The sequence below is a fragment of the Coregonus lavaretus genome, assembly GCF_964263955.1.
Source record: "Coregonus lavaretus genome assembly, chromosome: 2".
Classification (NCBI taxonomy): domain Eukaryota; kingdom Metazoa; phylum Chordata; class Actinopteri; order Salmoniformes; family Salmonidae; genus Coregonus; species Coregonus lavaretus.
The window spans coordinates 61,125,054-61,137,791 of record NC_139989.1 but is presented as its reverse complement, the minus strand read 5'-3'; the positions used below and the strand labels follow the sequence as shown (position 1 = coordinate 61,137,791).

Genomic DNA, 12,738 nt, shown 5'->3' with positions numbered 1-12,738 from the left:
GTGCAACAATAAAAACCTCAGCAGCGTACAAGGCAATCCAGAGACATCTAATACCCTGAAATAAAGATATCAGTCTGGTAAGATGTAGAGTTACTAGGAAGACAAGATTAAGAAGCTTAACTGTAGTGACACTGAACTACAGTCAATATGTATAGACATGATGGATATAGCATGATGGCATTATAAAAGGGCTTTTTACTAAGCTAACAGAACACATCAAGGAACATCAAACCACATGTACATCTATTTACATTTCCCATAGCGCCACCTTACTGATTGACAATTCATCAGTAACAGTCAGTCCCTGTATTGTAGTGTAATGGAGATTAGGTACAAGTAATCAAACTGAATGAACACATTCGGAATTTCTACAGATACAATATTCAAACAAGAAAACAAAAAAGTGGGCCTCATCCCATTTCTCCAACCACCCGCCCCTCCCCCCTATTTAACAGTCTGATGGCCTGGAGATAAAAGCTGTTTTTCAGTCTCTGTCCCAGCTTTGATGCTCCTGTACTGTCTCCGCCTTCTACATGGTAGCGAGGTGAACAGGCCGTGGATCGGGTGGCTGAGATCCTTGATGATCTTCTTGGCCTTCCTGTGACACCGGGTGCTGTAGATGTCCTGGAGGGCAGGCAGCCCCCGGTGATGCGTTTGTTGAGGGAGAGGTTATTTTCCTGGCACCACTTTGCCAGGGCTCTCGGATTGATTGAGAGATTCAAGGAGCTATCATCGTTGATTTGAAGCATTGAATATTTACATTCATGCACTTTCAAATGAATTTTGTAACTGTCCCAGAAGCATTTAACTGCAGGGCACTCCCACAACCAAGGATTTTGAGCTGAGGCCATTCCTTCACTGAATCTCAGTGGGCTTTCAATCATTTAACCTGGGGAAGAAAGAAGTGAAGTCGATCTAAGTCCTCATACAGCAGCTTAGACAAATAGGGGGCGTATTCACTAGGCATCAAAGAGAAGAACACGGAACAAAACGGGCAGGGACTACCTGAACTAGTCCAATAAGAAACTAGCATGTCTTGCAAAATGTTTCGCTACAGTTTGCACTAATGAATATGACCCAGTGTCTGGATGTCTACAATGGCTAATTGATCACTATCAGTGTGCTCATGAAACTGATCCGTAAAACTCACCGCAGTGTCTCCAGTTTATAGAGGGGATCCTCTCGTACAGAAGAGAGCAGCTTTACTCCAGAGTCTACTGGAGTATTTCCTCTCAGGTCCAGCTCCTTCAGGTGGGAGGGGTTTGACCTCAGAGCTGAAGCAAGAGAAGCACAGCCTTCCTCTGTGATGTTGCAGCCTGCCAGCCTGCGGAAAGTGAGGGAGAAAACAATATCAAATATTTCAGACAATGATACAAACAATGATAAAAACGGACAAATTGTCTACAATTATGGTACAATCAGAGACCAAGGATGGAATTCAATCCAAGTTATAGAGCAGCGCACTGGAAAGCCGACAATGCTGACAACATTTTCCCAATGTATGTGGAAATCACATTCAATCTAAATGTAGCGCATCTCAACTCAAACATAAATTACCTTTGAAAGTAGCATTGTCAGCTGTCCAGTGCACTGCCTTGGATTAAATGTCACGACAGGCCTGATGGAAACAGCAATTTTGTCAGTTACAATTCCAAATGTCAACAAAACAAAATATGCTAGACAAGGTGGGATCTTTTTGTGTCTGTAAAATGCATTATGCAAGAAATGGCGGTGGAAACGCGTTTATCAGCAAATATTATTATAATAACCACATATCGAAGTACATTTGGACTCACATTTTGTGTGTCCTCCCACTACAACTCGGAAAGCATGCAGTTTATTTGAGCTTCACACACCTCAGTTTCTCCAGTTTACAGTGATGATGCAGCTAAGTAATCCACATAAATCCATAACTACATTTACAACATGAAGAATGTACATCTTTATATTTACAACATCCACTTTCCTTTGCAGTGGAGAGTCACAAAGTCACTCACTTCAATGTCTCCAGTTTACAGTGTGGATCCTCCAGTCCAGTAGAGAGCAGCTTCACTCCTGAATCCTGGAGTTTATTGCCACTCATGTCCAGCACTATCAAACAGCATGAGTTTGATTTGAGAACAGAAGCCAGTGCCTCACAGTATTTCTTGGTGAGTTTACATTCGTTCAGCCTGTGGAAAGAAAAGTTGCATCTCAAAATACCCAGGTGCCCACAAATAAACCCCCCCCCTTTGGACTTGGGTTGTTAGCCTAACTAGTAATTCAATCTGATGTTCATTATTATGTTACATTAGCATGCTGTCTGGAATGTAATTTGACTAAGCACTTACAGGGCTGTTCTAGAGGATCTGACAACTGGGAGAAGTTTGAGAAGAGCCGCATCTGATCTGATGTATTTCTTCAGGTCAAACACATCCAGCTTCTCTGAGGTCAGCAACATGAAGACCAGAGCTGACCACTGTCCAGATGAGAGTTTAGATTTTGAGAGACTTCCTGAGCTCAGGTAGCTTTGGATTTCCTCCACTAGAGAATGGTCATTCATCTCATTCAGACAGTGGAACAGATTGATGCACCTCTCCAGACGGAGGTTCTTCCTGATTTTCTCCTTGATGTACTTGACTGTTTCCTTGTTGCTCTGTGAGCCGCTTCCTGTCTTTGTCAGTAAGCCTTGTATGAGATGCTGATTGGACTCATTTGAAATGCCTAGAAGGAAGCGGAGGAAAAGGTCCAGAAGGCCATTTCCAAACTGCAAGGCCTTGTTCACTGCATCTTCATATAGACTGTTTATGTTGCGGAGGGATTTTTCTTTAGCCATCAGATTGTTGTTGTCGTTAGTGAACATGAGGAACACATATGGTGCAGCCAGAAACTCCTGGATACTCAGATGTACAAAGCAGTACACCTTTATCTGGTTAAGCCCAGACTCTTCTCTGAAGATCTGAGTGCACACTCCTGAGTACACTGATGCATCCTTGATATCAATGCCACACTCTCTCAGGTCTTCCTCATAGAATATCAGATGGCCTTTTTCTAGCTGTTGAAAAGCCAGTTTTCCCAGTGCCAGAATCATCTCTTTATCCCAGTGAGAATCGTTGGCATGCTCTACAGCAGGGGTGTCAAACTCATTTTAGCTCAGGGGCCACATGGAGGAAAATCTATTCCCAAGTGGGCCGGACCGGAAAAATCATGGTATATATAACTTAAAAACAACAACTTCAGATTGTTTTCTTTGTTTTAATACGATCAACATACAACATAAAGCTGGAGCCTGAGGACAGTGTGTCCAAAATAGTACAAGCACAACATCACTATTAATCATAAAACACGTCAAGTTTATTTGAAAATTCTAAAGAAAAAGAACACACAAACACACAATGCCTCAGTGATTAACAGAACTGTTTCACAGATCACAGAACTATATCAGGGTGTCATTTCTCAGGCAGAAATGTAGATAAAAATAATGAAATCCTGTTCCCCAAACAAGTGCAAGAACCACAGAGTCAAGAATAGGTTAAATATACAAATAAAATAAAATCAATTAAAAACAATAGCACATCAACATAAAAACATATAAACATAAAGCTGGAGCCTGAGGACAGTGTCCAAAAGCACAACATCACTATTAATCATAAAACACCTCAAGTTATTTGAAAGTTCTGAGGACAAAGAACACACAAACACACAATGCCTCAGTGATTAACAGAACTGTTTCACAGATCACAGAACTATATCAGGGTGTCATTTCTCAGGCAGAAAAGTAGATAAAAATAATGAAATCCTGTTCCCCAAACAAGTGCAAGAACCACAGAGTCAAGAATAGGTTAAATATACAAATAAAATAAAATCAATTAAAAACAATAGCACATCAACATAAAAACATATAAACATAAAGCTGGAGCCTGAGGAAAGTGTCCAAAAGCACAACATCACTATTAATCATAAAACACCTCAAGTTATTTGAAAGTTCTGAGGACAAAGAACACACAAACACACAATGCCTCAGTGATTCACAGAAGTATATCACAGAACTATATCAGGGTGTCATTTCTCAGGCAGAAATGTAGACTAAAATAATGAAATCCTGTTCCCCAAACAATTGCAAGAACCACAGAGTCAAGAATAGGTTAAATATACAAATAAAATCAATTAAAAACAATAGCACATCAACATAAAAACATAAACATAAATCTGAAAGCGTTGCTCAAACTTCCGTAACAGTCCCGTTATTTTATCTTTGAACCGCTTCATGTCTGCCACATGTTGGGTCGCGCACACATTTTTCAGACAGGGGAAGTGAGCTGCATCACCACCGGCAAGTTGCGTCTCCCACAATGACAGCTTCAACTTGAAAGAACGTATGCTGTCATAATACTGCGTGACAACTTTGTTGCGCCCTTGCAGCTGTTTGTTCAAGTTATTCAGGTGCTCTGTAACATCCACCATAAATGCAAGGTCCTGCATCCATTCTGCGGAATGAAATTCTAACACTGGTTTGCCCTTTTCTTCCATGAACTGTTCAATTTCTTCTCGTAAATCAAAGAAACGCCTCAGCACAGCACCTCGGCTTAACCATCTTACCTCAGTGTGGTATGGCAGACCATAGATGTGGTCTTTCTCTCTGAGAAGGCTGTCAAACTGACGGTGATTCAGGCTTCTGGATCGGATGAAATTAACAGTTTGGATGACCACCTTCATGACGTTATCCATCTTTAATGACTTGCAACACAAAGCCTCCTGGTGCAAAATACAGTGAAAAGTCAAAAAATCACGTCCTCCATTTGCAGATTGCACTTTCTCTCTGAACTTTGTCACAACGCCTGCTTTTTTCCCGATCATTGAGGGCGCACCATCTGTAGCCAGGCTGACAGCGCGGGACCAGTCCACTCCGACCCTGTCCAGCGCGCCGACGAGTGCGGTAAAAATATCAGCTGCTGTCGTTGTATCTGTCATCGGCACCAACTCCACGAACTCCTCGGTGACGGTCAATGTGTCATCAACTCCGCGGATGAAAATGGCCAGTTGTGCAACATCTATAATGTCCGTGCTTTCATCAATTGCAACCGAAAACGCAATAAATGACTTTACTTTTTGCTTCAACTGGCTGTCCAAATCCACTGAAAGATCGGAAATCCTGTCTGCAACTGTGTTTCTTGTCAGGCTGATATTTGCAAAAGCCTGCCGCTTTTCAGGGCACACAATCTCCGCTGCCTTCATCATGCATGTTTTTACAAATTCACCCTCACTAAATGGTTTTGAAGCCACTGCGATTTCATTAGCAATGAGGTAGCTAGCTTTCACTGCAGCGTCACTGATGTCTCGGCTGTGAGTAAACACAGACTGCTGTTTCTTCAGACCCGCCAACAGTTCATTCACCTTCTCTCATCTCCGCTGTCCTTGAAAGTTGTCATATTTGTCGGCATGAAGACTCACATAGTGGCGACGAAGGTTATATTCTTTCAGCACTGCAACATGCTTTGAACACACCAAACATACAGCTTTCCCATTCAATTCCGTGAATAAATAGGATGACCATTTTTCTTGGAACACTCTGCACTCTGCGTCTACTTTTCTCTTTTTTGACAGAGACATATTGGGGCAATGAGGGTGCCAAAGCACATAATGTTAAAAGTAGAAGCCGTAATAAATATCGCGGGCAAAACAAAGTAGCTCATTGGCTGCACGTGCTTGACCTACTTGCTCTGCCCCGGTATAAACAGTTTGCTTGCTTAACACAATTGCTATTGCGCCATCCAGTGGACACAATTGGAACAGCAGTTTATTTTATTGAAAAATTGCAGCGCATTTTTATACTTTACAAAAAAAATTTTTTTTCTAAATCATCTCGCGGGCCGGATTAAACCCATTTGCGGGCCTTATCCGGCCCGCGGGCCGTACGTTTGACACCCCTGCTCTACAGGATACTTCTGACTCCTCAATTTTGACTGGAAGATCATGAGGTGAGCGTACATTTGAGTCAGATTCTTGGGGATCTCTCGACTCTCTGCTTCAACCAATAGTCTCTCTAGTACAGTGGCTGAAATCCAACAGAACACTGGAATGTGGCACATGATGTTGGGGCTCCTTGATGTCTTTATGTGTGAGATGATTCTGCTGGCCAGCTCCTCCTCACCGATTCTCTTCCTGATGTACTCCTCCTTCTGTGGGTCATTGAACCCTCGTACCGCTGTCACCTGGTCAACCCACTCAGATGTGATCTGATTGGCTGCTGCAGGTCAGGTGGTTATCCAAATGTGAGCAGAGTCCGTTTGATGAGGTTTGTCAGCAGAACATCCACTGAAGTTGACTCTGTGACATCACAGCAGATCTTATTATTCTGGAAGTTCAGAGGAAGGCGACATTCATCCAGACCATCAAAAACAAACACAACATTTTCGTTTTCTGAGATTTCTGATTCTTTTGTTTCTAAAAAGGAGTGATGAAGTAGTTTTATCAGACTTTGATTTGTATCTCTCATCAAGTTCAGATCCCGAAAAGGAAGTGGAAAGATGATCTGGATGTCTTCATTTGCTTTTCCTTCAGCCCAGTCCAACATGAACTTCAGCACAGACACTGTTTTCCCGATGCCAGCAACTCCTTTTGTCAGCACTGTTCTGATAGGCTTGTCTTGTCCAGGTAGAGGTTTGAAGATGTCATTGAGTTGGATTGATGTCTCTTGTTGTACTTGACAACTGCATGCTGTCTCAATCTGTCTCACCTCATGTTCATAATTGACCTCTCCACTTTCACCTTGTATGATGCAGAGCTCTGTGTAGATGTTGTTAAGAGGTGTCGTTTTTCCTTGATCTTCAATGCCCTCAAATAAAGAATATGTCCTATTCTTCAGGTAGGATTTCATTTTATCCTGGACTTCGGTCTTAGTGGAAACAGTTTGGTACCTATATGTGGAAAATAAAGATATTCCTTGTTAAATTGAATTACATTTATTTGGGTACAAAAACATCAATATGGATGTGATCAATGATGAAACAGTACAGAGTTTGATATCCTAGAGTTAGCTAGGCTAAGTGAAGATTAAGCCACAGCATGTGGTGCTTTTCCTGGGAGACAATGCACTCTGTATCTCCTGATAGTTACACTAAACCTTGGGTACAGTCTCACTATTACAGTCATCATACTACTTTATTTACATTTCTAGTATAATGTCAGACTGAATGATGTTGTCCTGTAGACAATTCAAATCCTATAACAAGCAAAATTAGGCATCCTGAATGATGAATTTGAGGCTACTGTATTATCTTGACATTTGCAGAGTAAAGATCCCAGATGTCATCAGACACACGGCTGGTGAATCAAACTAATAGAAAATAGGTAGGATGTAGTGCAAACTGCGATCACTCACACTTTGTCATCAGTAGAGCCTCTGGGTTGGTAATCCATTGACTGGTCATTCTCCTCAGAGATACTGCTGGGTAAAAATGAGCACAGAGAGCAATAACATCAGTCTTTATCTATACATAAGATGGTAAATAAAAGGAAATGCCATAAACAAACACCATGTTTATCAAATAAAATAACATTTTATTAGTCACATAGCAGATGTTATTGCTGGTGTAGTGAAATGCTTGTGTTTCAAGCTCCGACAGAGCAGTAATATCTAACACGTAATATCTAACAATTTCACAAAATATACCCAATACACACACATCTAAGTAAAGCAATGGAATTAAGAATATATGAATAAATATATGGACGAGCAATGTCAGAGCGGCATAGACTAAGATACAGTAGAATAGTATAGAATACAGTATATACATATGAGATGAGTAATGCAAGATATGTAAACATTATTAAAGTGACTAGTGTTCCATTTCTTAAAGTGGCCAGTGATTTCTAATCTATGTATGTAGGCAGCAGCCTCTAATGTGCTAATGAAGGCTATTTAACAGTCTGATGGCCTTGAGATAGAAGCTGTTTTTCAGGCTCTCTGTCCCAGCTTTGATGCACCTGTACTGACATCGCCTTCTGGATGATAGCGGGGTGAACAGGCAGTGGCTTGGGTTGTGGTTGTCCTTCATGATCTTTTTGGCCTTCCTGTGACATCGGGTGCTGTAAGTGTCCAGGAGGGCTGGTAGTTTGCCCCCGGTGATGCGTTGGGCAGACCGCCCCACCCTCTGGAGAGCCCTGCGGTTGCAGGCGGTGCAGTTGCCGTACCATGCGGTGATACAGCCCGACAGGATGGTCTCAATAGCGCATCTGTAAAAGTTTGTGAGGGTTTTAGGTGCCAAGAAAATGTATTCAGCCTCCTGAGGTTGAAGAGGCTCTGTTGCGCCTTCTTCACCACACTGTTTTGTGGGTGGACCATTTCAGTTTTTCAGTGATGTGTACACAGAGGAACTTGAAGCTTTCCACCTTCTCCACTGCAGTCCTGTCGATGTGGATAGGGGGGTGCTCCCTCTGCTGTTTCCTGAAGTCCATGATCATCTCCTTTGTTTTGTTGACGTTGAGTGAGAGGTTATTTTCCTGGCACCACACTCCCAGAGCCCTCACCTCCTCCCTGTAGGCTGTCTCGTCATTGTTGGTAATCAAGCCTACTACTGTTGTGTCGTCTGCAAACTTGATGATTGAGTTGGAGGCGTGCTTGGCCACACAGTCATGGGTGAACAGGGAGTACAGGAGGGGGCTGAGCACGCACCCTTGTGGGGCCACAGTGTTGAGGATCAGCGAAGTGGAGATGTTGTTTCCTACCTTCACCACCTGGGGGCAGCCCGTCAGGAAGTCCAGGACCCAGTTGCACAGGGCGGGGTTTAGACGCAGGGCCTCAAGCTTAATGATGAGCTTGGAGGGTACTATGGTGTTGAATGCTGAGCTATCGTCAATGAACAGCACTCTTACATAGGTATTCCTCTTGTCCAGATGGGATAGGGCAGTGTGCAGTGTGATGGCGATTGCATCGTCTGTGGATCTATTGGGGTGGTAAGCAAATTGAAGTGGGTCTAGGGTGGCAGGTAAGGTAGAGGTGATATGATCCTTGACTAGCTTCTCAAAGCGGGTGTAGTATCTTAAACAGTCTAGAAATGCTGACCGTTGCTTAAAGTAGGAAACGTGGCCCTAAGATTTTGCTGATGTGGCAAAATGAGGTAACTCTATTCTACAGTGCTGGAAACATCTGGAAATCATTACTTATGGAAATATGATATGAGGAGTAAGGTAGAAAAGACCAGGGATTGGTTTTTAGGATCACACCATAATACGTCATAAATTATATAAAACCATGTCTTGAACAATAGAATAGGGAGAACAGCAAAATACTGATTGGCTGTGCTGTCTCACAGATATCTGCAGAATCTGTCAAATTCTGATGCTGGAACCTTTGTTATAATAAACCTTTGAAAACAGAGTACAGTGTCGGCGGATCTTCTTATCACTACGGCATTACCAGCAAAAGCTCGGTCTTGTTTACCACATTTAATGGCGACGAGGTAGTTTTATTTTATTTTTATTCTTTTTGGGGCGTGTTACGTCTTTTCTTTGCATTCCACTCCTGGGCTACAAAGTGACTACCGCTCAAAGAAGCCGGCAAAAAACAAAAAGGTGAGCTTTTTATCACTAAATCATTGGGCGCTGGTCGTTTTGTGAGTCCAGAGTGTGTGTGTTCAAGATGTACCGTTAAATTACTTATGCGTGCATTTTGCTGGTTCTTTTTGCTGTGTGATAGGAATTCCGTTCTAAATTTTCTAAATTAGTTTGAGTGTCTGTAGGACACACCGACAGGACACCGATGTTTTGGCTTGAATAAAAGTGCAAGGAGTGTCCAAGGAAAGGCTTAGAGGATAACGTTTGAAATGAGTTGACAGTATACTTTTAGGGCGCCGTTAATTTAAGGAAGCCCTCAAACGAGGCGATCATTAGAGATGGGCCATAAATCTTGATAGTTATTAGATTAACTCTCAAAGTCTGTTCTGGGAACAGTGAGTTTGTACGACATATATTAAATTGTATGTTACCTCTTGGAATATGGTTGACGAATTGTATGTCCAATGTGACCTCTCATTTAATGTCGGCAACTTAAGGTAGCAGAAATTTAGCAAAAGAAATATAAAGAAATAGGAACGGCGATAAATGGATCCTGTATGTCTCTGTGTGTCTGTGTAAGAGAAAGACAGCCAATTTCTCTCTGTGTGTGTGTGTGAGAATTTCTCTCTGTCTGCGTGTGTGTGTAACAGAGTGAAGGGGGGGGCTGCTTCTCTGATTACTTCCAGATGTGTGTCGAATACAGGGCTATACTCTTTTGTAAGGAAATATGTTAGTTAAGGTCAAACCTTATGATTCTCTATAAAAGGAGAATGTTCATTAACTATTAGAATAGCATGACCCTACAGGGAGGACTTTTTAAGAGTGTATAGAGATGTTTTGTATTTGATAACATCATTACTATAAATCTGCAGATAAGTGATAACAAACTTCGAAGTTGGATATGTCTTGTATGTTCTATGTGTTCAGTTTGTGAGCTCTGTTAATGTCTTAAGTCTTATTGTATGTCTTGTATGTTCTATGTGTTCAGTTTGTGAGCTCTGTTAAAGTCTTAAGTGTTATTGTCTATGGGAGGAGAGAACGGAGCAACAGTCTGCTCTGTTCGCTCCTTCCACTCTGAAATCACATCGGTGACTGAACTGCGCACGCGTAGGATTTATGACTTTAGCCACTCCCCTGCACTGAACTGATTGGGAGAGTCCACTTCAGTGCAGCCAAAAAAAGAAAACGGGAGGGGGAATTTTGCACACAAGTGAAATCTTCTTTTGAATTAACTATTGCTTGACTGTAAAACTGTTTGGTTGATAATCGGTTGAGTTGGTGAATGAGAGATATATTGACGGATTAAAAATAATAATACTAAAATAAATGAATAAAATAAAATGTTATTGAGCTATTTATAATATTCCTGAGTTAAGCTGTTTGCTTATTTCTTAGCGTGAATGTGGAAAAAGTATAAACTAAACTCTTCTTTGTCCTTTTGTCCTTCTGTCATACGAGAGACGAGAAGGAGGAGACAGAGAGAGAGAGAGAGAGAGAGGAGGGGCTGACATCAACTGACATCAGAGACGGCAACCCAGTCCAAATCAAGGCCAGTGCTGTTATTATTCACAAATCTACTTTCCCTTACAGGATATAATTGATACATTGTGTTTACATAGAATATTTCATGTTGTGACCATTTCGCAAGAGCTTGGCAACAGACTGATGAATTCATGTAATTGATAATTGCACATTAGAGTTTTTGTCAATGACTTGTTTTGATTAGAGTTGTGTTGGAAATCCAGCATTGAAATTATTCTGTAAAATTAAGGTAATTAATTGCTTATTAAGCAATTGGGTAGTGTTGCTGGTACAGGTTTTTATTTAATTTTTTATTATTGAATTGCTCTGGAGTTGACTACTTTCCTTTACTCTTCCTCATCGGATGTGGTAACATTGCCACTAATCAATAATTTGGTAAAATAAAATTCACAGAATAATTAGTAATTCATTATTTGATTAATTGATTGATTGATTGATTTCATTAGTTGATTGATTGATTGATTAGTTGATTTATTTGATTGATTGATTTGATTGATTTGATTGGTTGATTGGTTGATTGATTTCATTAATTGATTGATTGATTGATTTCATTAATTGATTGATTGATTGATTAGTACTTCATTGATTGATTTGATTGATTAGTAATTCATTGATTGATTTGATTGATTGGTAATCCATTGATTGATTTGATTGATTGACTTGATTGGATTAATTGATTAATTGATTTGATTAGTGATTGGTTGATTGATTTGATTGATTAGTTCATTGGTTGGATTAATCGATTGATTGATTTCATTAGTAATTGATTGACTGATTGATTTGATTTCATTGATTAATTGATTTCATTGGTAATTGATTGATTGATTAATTGATTGAATTAGTTGATTGATTTATTGATTTGATTTGTTGATTGATTGATTGATTGGTTCATTAGTTGATTGATTGATTAAATTTGATTTATTGATTGATTGATTTAGTTAGTTCATTGGTTGGATTAATTGATTGATTGATTTCATTAGTAATTGATTGACTGATTGATTTGATTTCGTTGATTGATTGAATTTATTGATTGATTGATTGATTGATTGAATTGGTTGATTGATGTATTGATTTGAATTGGTTAATTGATTGATTGGATTAATTGATTAATTATTTTTTAATTAAAAAAAAAAAAAAAAAAAAAAAAAAAAGGGGGGAAACTAGAGGGAAACACATAACATAGTCATTACAATGGGGAAAAAGGACATCAAAACTACAAAAGCAATTACTCCTCTTCATGTAGTACAGAATAGTAATCCTCTAGTTAATGGTATAGCAAAATTATCTGAAAAATGGAATAAACGTTGGCCTGACATTGAACAACCATGGCCATTGGAAGGCACGCTTAATCCAGACGTCATCAAGATAATGCAAGTGCTTGTATCCACGTATAAGGCAGATCAAAAGAAGGGGAAGAAAGGAAAACTTCGTAAAGAAAAAAGACAAAGAGAGCTGGGTGTTCTTAAGCTTTTTGAAAATGAAGGACAAAAACTGATAAAAGACACAAAAGATAAGAGAGACAGAGGTGCAGAGAAAATGGCAAAAGAGGTGAAGGTGACAGAAAAACTGATTGCAGAAGTCAATACACCTTTCTCATATATGGATTCAGCAAAAACACCCCCACCTTATGAGAAAGAAGCCAAGTTTAAGGACGTTTATCCT

The 12,738-nt window shown here is 40.2% G+C and overlaps 1 pseudogene across 1 annotated transcript; it reads right to left on the bottom strand.

Moving 5' to 3' along the window:
• Positions 1 to 880: 880 nt before the first annotated feature.
• On the bottom strand, positions 881 to 7,437 carry LOC311139965 (NLR family CARD domain-containing protein 3-like; annotated as a pseudogene). The gene is made up of 6 exons: positions 7,361 to 7,437; positions 5,916 to 6,896; positions 2,331 to 3,106; positions 1,998 to 2,171; positions 1,151 to 1,324; positions 881 to 959 (listed from the first exon to the last, which is right to left on the bottom strand). The product of its transcript is annotated as an NLR family CARD domain-containing protein 3-like (transcript).
• Positions 7,438 to 12,738: the final 5,301 nt, after the last annotated feature.